Raw genomic sequence first — 7,465 nt, forward strand, 5'->3', positions numbered from 1 at the left:
AAAAAAAAAAAAAAAAAAAAAAAAGAACCACATGGCCTGGTGCCTAGATTTGCTCTTCTCCAAGACCTTAGGTGTCAACATTTGTTTGTTTGCTTCTTTGTTGTTTCCTTAGGCATGGATTCCTGAGGTCTGCCCCAACACTACAAGACAATTCGATATAAGAAAACACAGCAGATATAATGCTGAGTGAAGAAGAGTAGAAATGAGAAGATTGGTTGTGCGGATACTGAGTTCTTGAAAAGAGGAGATGTTTGATGAGAGTGAATGGATTACACCCCGGTTTAATATCCAATGGAAAACAAAAACAAAATGCTAAGAGTGGAATAAGTTTACACAAATTGAGCAAACTGCTCAGCAGTTCTAGTTTCTGGTGGCTTTGTCTCTTCTTGGCCTTTTTTTGAAATGTGATGGGCGGGAGAATAGCACCTAGAGCAAAGTCAGTTGGCTTTTCCCGTACCATACTGCCATCATGCAGAAATAGCTTCATAGCGTCCAAAGCCCTGAGCATTTCTTCCATGTGAGCCCTGGCAGTTGAGGAAGGAAAAGCCAGTGGAAGCTGAACAGGCCCGAGACACAACTTGATCTTCCTACCCTTTTCTCTGAGGCCTGGCAGAAACAATGAACAAATGCAAAGTCTCCGTGAAATATCTGCTGAATGAGGGACCAGGACTGAGCCAGCTGCTTCCAGGAAGTTTTGGCACAGGAAGTAGAGGACAGGGCTCAGTGTCCTCATAGTGGGGACAAGGCCAGAAAATGATACAGTCAATACAGACCCTTGGGGCGTTTATGTTATGAATATGCCCTTGGGAGCTTTAGGCAACCTGGTTGTCCTTGTGTTGTGGGGCTGTGACATTTATAGCAGCAGTGTTGGATGGCAATGACAGGCCAATTCCAGGAGTCATCTATCTAAAGTCAATGTCACTCACATGGCCCTCAATACACTAAAATTATAAACAACACTGCCTATAGCTAGAGGGACTACTGTAGAGCAGTGAGGATACATTGACATGCCTATGTGGGCCAGATCATCTTTTAGGAGAGCCGATTTGCGAAAGTGGATGAAGGCCAAGAATGTAATGAAAGGCCTAAGCAATTATCTGAGCGCACAGGCCAGCAGCTTCTGTGACTTTATAAGTTCAGGAGAAAGTCTTTTCAAGCGATTCTACTGTTTCAGCCTCCCAAGTAGCTGAGATTATAGGCATGTGACACCACGCCCAGCTAATTTTATATTTTCAGTAAAGGCGAGGTTTCGCCATGTTGGCCAGGCTGGTCTCGAACTCCTGACCTCAAGTGATCCACCTGCCTCGGCCTCCCAAAGTGCTGGGATTACAGGCGTGAGCCACCGCGCCCAGCCTTCAGTGTTTAATACACAGTTGTATGGCATTGCTTTTCTCTTGATCACCACATCTTTTAACTTCTTTGCAAATCCCACCTCTTTGTTACTAATGTGAAAATATAGGACTGATTCCTAACTGATAAACAGTAACGCACACACACAGCAAACTCATAGGACATAGTTGTAAGCCATTGCAGTTTAATGAACCAGGAAAATGTTTGTGTTACAATGTTATATAATGAAACCGTAAAACAAAATCCTGGGATCTATCTGATTAGCATTTATAGTCATTCCTGTATTTGTGTACATTCAAGTAGGGTTGTATGTGTCTGTCAAGCTTGAGAGTTATCTGGACTCTGTTAGAGCCCCTCTAAATAGTGGCCTCCCTCTCAACATACAAGGCTTACTGAGTAGGTCTGAACATGGAGTAAAACTCCCAGGCAACCTGGATAGGGAGTCTGGAGAAGAAACACGTGGCCTGGTGCCTAGATTTGCTCTCCTCCAAGACCTTAAATGTCAGCATCTTATTTTTTTTCTTTCTCTTTAGACATGGATCCCTGAGGTTGGTCCCCAATACTACAAGGCAATTTGGTATCATAATAGAACACTGCAGACACAATGCTGAGTGAAGAAGAGTAGAAATGGGAAGACTTGGTTGAGCGGAAACTGAATTCTTGAAAAGAGGAGATGCTCGATGAGGGTGAGTGGATTACACCTCAGTTTAATATCCAATAAATGCCAAAAGTGGAATACCTTTACGCAAATGTAGCAAAATGTTAGGTAGCCATAGTTTCTGGTATCTTTGTCTCTTCTTGGCCTTTTTTTTGAAACGTGATGGGCGGGAGAGGAGCGACTGGAACAAAATTAGCTGGCTTTTCTCGCACAACACTGCCATCGTGCGGAAATAGTTTCATAGCATCCAAAGCCGTGAACGTTTTCTCCCTGTAAGCCCTAACAGTTGCGGAAGGAAAAGTCGCCCAAGACAAGTTGACATTCCTACCCTTTTCTCTGAGGCCTGGCAGAAGCAATGGACAAATGCAAAGTCTTAGTGAAGTATCTGCTGAGTGAGAGACCAGGACTAAGCCAACTGCTTCCAGGAAGTCCTAGTACAGGAAACAGAGGACAGGGCCTCAGTTTCCTCATAGTGGGGACAAGACCGGAAGATGACACAGCCAAGTGCAGACCCTTGGGGCATTTATGTTATGAATATGCCGTTGGGAGTTTTAGGCAATCTGGCTGTCCCTGTGTTATGGGGCTGTGACATTTACAGCAGCATTGTTAGATTGCAATGGACAGGCCAGTTCCAGAGACCATCTATCTGAAGCCAGTGTCATTCACATGGTCCTCAATACACAAAATTTTAACACCATTGCCTACAACTAGAGGGACCTCTGTAGAGGAGTGAGGATATATTAACATGCCTATGAGGGCCAGATCATCTTTTAGGAGAGCCGATTTGCTAAAGTGGATGAAGGCCAAGAACGTGATGGAAGGCCTAAGCAATTATCTGAGCGCACAAGCCAGCAGCTTCTGTGACTTTATAAGTTCAGGAGAAAGTCTTTTGTCATAATGGGACCCCGATGTCATCTCAGTTCTCTCAAGGAGGGCAGATAGGTGGCTCTTTCCTGTTCCATGTCCTTGAGAAGTATGGCATTGTTTAGGCCTGAGCAAATCATTATGTACTGCATCCAAGCTAGTATTTTCTCTAGCAGCTTCAAATCTATTTCTTAATGAAGACATCCAACCTTTGGTATGGAGACCTCCAGATACTCTCTGACTCATAATTGAAGAATCAATAAGGGTGACTAAAAGTGTATGGGTGACTTGATCCTCATGACATTCTTCCTCAAAGTTTATTATCTTATATCTGAATTCTTAATGAAAGGAATTAATGTTAGTCTGGTTCTGCACTGTGACATTACAGTGCTTCAAGAGGTTGTTCAGGTATGACCTCTCCTGGCCTCTGAGGATTCAGGCAGGCATTCCAGGGTAAGGCATTCTAGGGTTTCTCAGGGGCAGCCTGGCTTTTTTTTTTGAATTTTTTGACATCTTTCACTGTGTCTAGCTCTCACTCTAGCTGGTTTTGTTGAGTTGGGTGATGATCTGCAGACATAGATGCTATTGGCATGCATGAATGTCCTGGAGACTCTAGGGGAAACATTTTTCCATGATCCTTGTTCCTGGAAAGGATGAAAAGAATATCTTACCTCCCCGGAGTATTTCACCTAAAGTAAACTGAGACATCTGCTAAACTGCCTCCCTCCTATGGAGGAATAGTTTGACCTGACCATTTTCATGGAAGAATACAGACCTACCTATGGGACAATGTCTCATATCTGAAGGTAGAAATGCTGGTGGTGCCAAACCTAGAATTCTTTAGGTTAAGTGATCTTTTATTCACCCCTTGCTAACTATCTTTAATAAAGAGGCTATGTGCCTGGGCAGTGGATGGAAGCCTGGAAAGGAAATCACAGCTAGCCAAGTACCAGTGGCAGTGACAAGGAGATTGATTGGTTTATTCTGCAATGAAAGGTAGTGTGGAGGGGCAATGAGTCTATCACTCCCATTTAGGTTGGATACATGTCATTCATCTGCACCAGGTAGTCCCTTTATCCCTCACAATTTCTTTCTTTTCTTTTTTTTTTTCTAAGGCTGAGTCACCTTCTGTTGCCCAGGCTGCAGTGAAGTGGCATGATCTCGGCTCACTGCAACCTCCGCCTCCTGAGTTCAACCAATTCTCCTGCCTCTGCCTCCCAAGCAGCTGGGACTACAGGCGTATACCACCACAAACAGCAAATTTTTTTTATTTTTAGTAGAGACGGGGTTTCACCATATTGGCCAGGCTGGTCTCCAACTCCTGACCTCGTGATCCACCTGCCTTGGCCTCGCAAAGTGCTGGGATTACAGGTGTGAGCCACCGCACGTGGCCCATCACAAAATCTTAATTGCATTCTCTGTGTCTTCATAAACAACCATTCCCTGCCTCTAATTTAGGGGGAAAAGAAAAATTATAAAACCTTGAGGATTAAACCTACCACACCGTAAGATAAATGATAAAGTATATGTTACTCTACTTCTAACATGTCAGAAACTTAAACCAAACATATAGTCAAGTATATATTCTAGAGAGCCAGTATGCACATTGTGATGCATCTGTAATAATTTAAACAAAACATTGACCAGGTGCGGTGGCTCACGCCTGCAATCTCAGCACTTTGGGAGGCCGAGGTGGGCAGATCATCTGAGGTCGGGAGTTCAAGACCAGCCTGACCAACATGGAGAAACCCCATCTCTAATAAAAATACAAATTTAGCCAGGCCTGGTGGCGCATCCCTGTAATCCCAGCTACTTGGGAGGCTAAGGCAGGAGAATTGCTTGAACCTGGGAGGCAGAAGTTGCGGTGAGCCAAGATCAGGCCATTGCACTCCAGCCTGGGCAACAAGAGCAAAACTCCGTCTCAAGAATAAATAAATAAATAAATAGTGTCTGCTTTTCTAAAGGAATGTTTTGAGCATATATTTTCAGATTTTCTTTCATTTACACTGAAGGCTTGAAATGTTGAAAACAACCCTTAGTATTGATGATATTTAAATGAATTAATGCTCCTGAAAGCTTTGTTAAAATACACACTTGATCTGCTCCAAACCACAATGTAGAGCGTAACCCAATTTCAATACAGATTTATTATTTGCATGAAATTAGGAATGTATATATAGCCGGGTACAGTGGGTCACACTTGTAATCCCAGGACTTTGGGAGGCTAAGGTGTTTGGATGCCTCGAGGTCAGGAGTTCGAGACCAGCCTGGCCAATATGGCGAAAACCCATGTCTACTAAAAATACAAAATAATTAACCAGGACTGGTGGCCTGTGCTTGTAATCCCAGCTACTAAGGAGACTGAGGCAGGAGATTTGCTTGAACTTGGAGGTTACAGTGAGCCAAGATTGCACCATTGCACTGTAGCCTGGGTGACAGAGAAAGTTTTGGTCTCCCCAAAGAGAAAAAGTGTGTATATATATACACATATATATATTTATTTATATATTTTTTATATTTATATATGTTTNATATATTTTATATATTTTTCATATATTTATACATATATTTCCATATATATGGAAATAATCCAAATGGTTATTTTTTGCCTTGACAAATTGTATGGTAGTGCTTTTCATCTTTATTAGTTCATTGATTTTCTCAATCTTTGTCAAGCATTATTCTTTAATTAACTAATAGGAGAATACTGTAAGACTTATATCTAAAATACAAATTATTAAAAAAGACACACACAAACACACACACCACTTAAAGTCTCAGGAAATGCCTGAAGAATATGTAGTGTCATGGGACCATGCCGTGTTTTGATGTTAAATGATGAGACCATGAGCTGAAACTCTGAGTAACCTAGACAGGAACTGAACATGTGTAGTTTATCATGCCATGTGGAGCACATATGGCATGCAGTAATGACAGCTTTCTGGTTCCTCCTCTATGATTCTTGCCAAATTGATGCCTACAATGCAACACATAAGCTAGAACATGAAGAACTTCCTGGTTGTTGGGGAGGGGGGCCAGGTCTGAGACCACCAAGGTCTGCAACTTGTTTGCTAGAGATCTCTGAGGTTCAAGCGATTTTATCCTTGTCCCTTCATCCCCAAATTTATTCCCTGAGGAGACAGTTTGATGCCATGTGGACTACTGGACCTAAAAGTCTAAGGTAATTAATAATCATATAGACTAGGTTAGGAGGATTTTAAGTTTCTGAAGGAGTAAGATTCCCGATGAGGGTGGGTGGTTTAGGCCTTGGTTTGATTTAAGATGGAAAACAAAACAAAAGTGCCAGAGTAAGACCAGATGGCCCCAAACTCGGCAAAAAGCAAGGTAGCCATATTTCCTTGTGCATTTGTATCTGGGTGGCGTTTTTTCAGACAGGGAGGGCGGGAGAAGAGGGAATCCAAGCCACATCTTGTCACATCTAGTGCACTACTGCCATCGTGAGGTGGTAGTTTAAAGACACCCTACGCCACAACAAAATTTTTCCCCTGAGGACTACCTGTTGGAGAAGGTCTTATCTGTGGGGGCGTGGAAGAGGCCTGGGCTCCATGCTGATCCTCCTTGCCTTCTCATCTAACGCCTTAAAAGAGATGTGAACTTTGGCACTGTCTTGGTATAGAACCTGGAGAGTGAAGGACAGCAAATCCTGTACATTTCCCTTGGAAGAACCCTGTCCATTGTGCGCGGATACTGATGCCGCAAGAGACCCAAAGACCTGTAGCAAGATGACAACATGGAAAAGCCGGCCAACTCTTGCTCTAAGGGGCAGGAACAGGAGACAGATGCCCACAAGAGCCAGAATTCGTCTTTGAGTGAGTTCCTGCTGTCCTGCCCACACCAGGATGAACCGAGGCTCCGCCCCGGACTTCCTGTGCCAGGACAGCCTGGCAGCCGCTGCCTCACTCCAAGCCCCTCACTCTCCAGTTTCTACACCAAGATACCGTCAATGTCCCGGCCTCTCCTTAGAGGAGAAGGCAACAAGACCTAGTCTGGAGCCCAGTCCTTTTCCACCTCGGCCCAGATCAGACCTTCCCCCACAGCGCGACATCCCGGGAAGGAGTGCGCAATGGCGGAGTCTGTTTTTAAACAATTTCCTCACGGTGGCAGTAGTGCTTCACATTTTCACTGAAGCCCTATTTTGGAGCACTCTTCTCCCGCCTTTTATGTCTGAAAAAACGCCACTCAGAGACAAAGGCGCCACTAAATCTGGATGCATGGAGATTTGTCCAGTTTGGTGCAAACTTGTCTTACTGTTAAATTTTTACTTTCTTTCTGTCCATCTGAAGACAAAATGAGGCCTGACCCTCCCATGCTCCTCAGGAATCTTGTTCTTTCAGAAATTAAATATACTCCTCACTGTGTCTATCTGGATAGGATTTACCACACACAGTTACGGTCCAGCAAGTTCCATAGCATAGAATTGTCTCCTTCAAGTGATAAACTTGGTGGATAAAAGTGCATTAAGGAAAACGTTATTTGAAACTTGGAAGAGACCTTTGGCAAACAATTTACAAATCCTGGTGGTCTTTGACCTGGCTCCCTTCCCAGAAAACTGGGAGTTCTTCATGTTCTAGC

At 43.6% G+C, this 7,465-nt stretch overlaps 1 long non-coding RNA gene across 3 annotated transcripts in view; it reads left to right on the forward strand.

The window, feature by feature from the left end:
• LOC108529097 (uncharacterized) overlaps window positions 1–7,465 on the forward strand; it is a 129,480-nt gene that overhangs the window by 42,667 nt on the left and 79,348 nt on the right. For all 3 annotated transcript variants that reach the window (XR_001885400.1, XR_001885401.1, XR_001885399.1), the window contains exon 3: window positions 1,884–2,036. This is a non-coding gene — a long non-coding RNA (uncharacterized LOC108529097). The remainder of the gene's footprint in view (window positions 1–1,883; window positions 2,037–7,465) is intronic.

The sequence above is a fragment of the Rhinopithecus bieti genome, unplaced genomic scaffold (genome assembly GCF_001698545.2).
Source record: "Rhinopithecus bieti isolate Rb0 unplaced genomic scaffold, ASM169854v2 scaffold_6568, whole genome shotgun sequence".
Taxonomy (NCBI): Eukaryota; Metazoa; Chordata; class Mammalia; order Primates; family Cercopithecidae; genus Rhinopithecus; species Rhinopithecus bieti.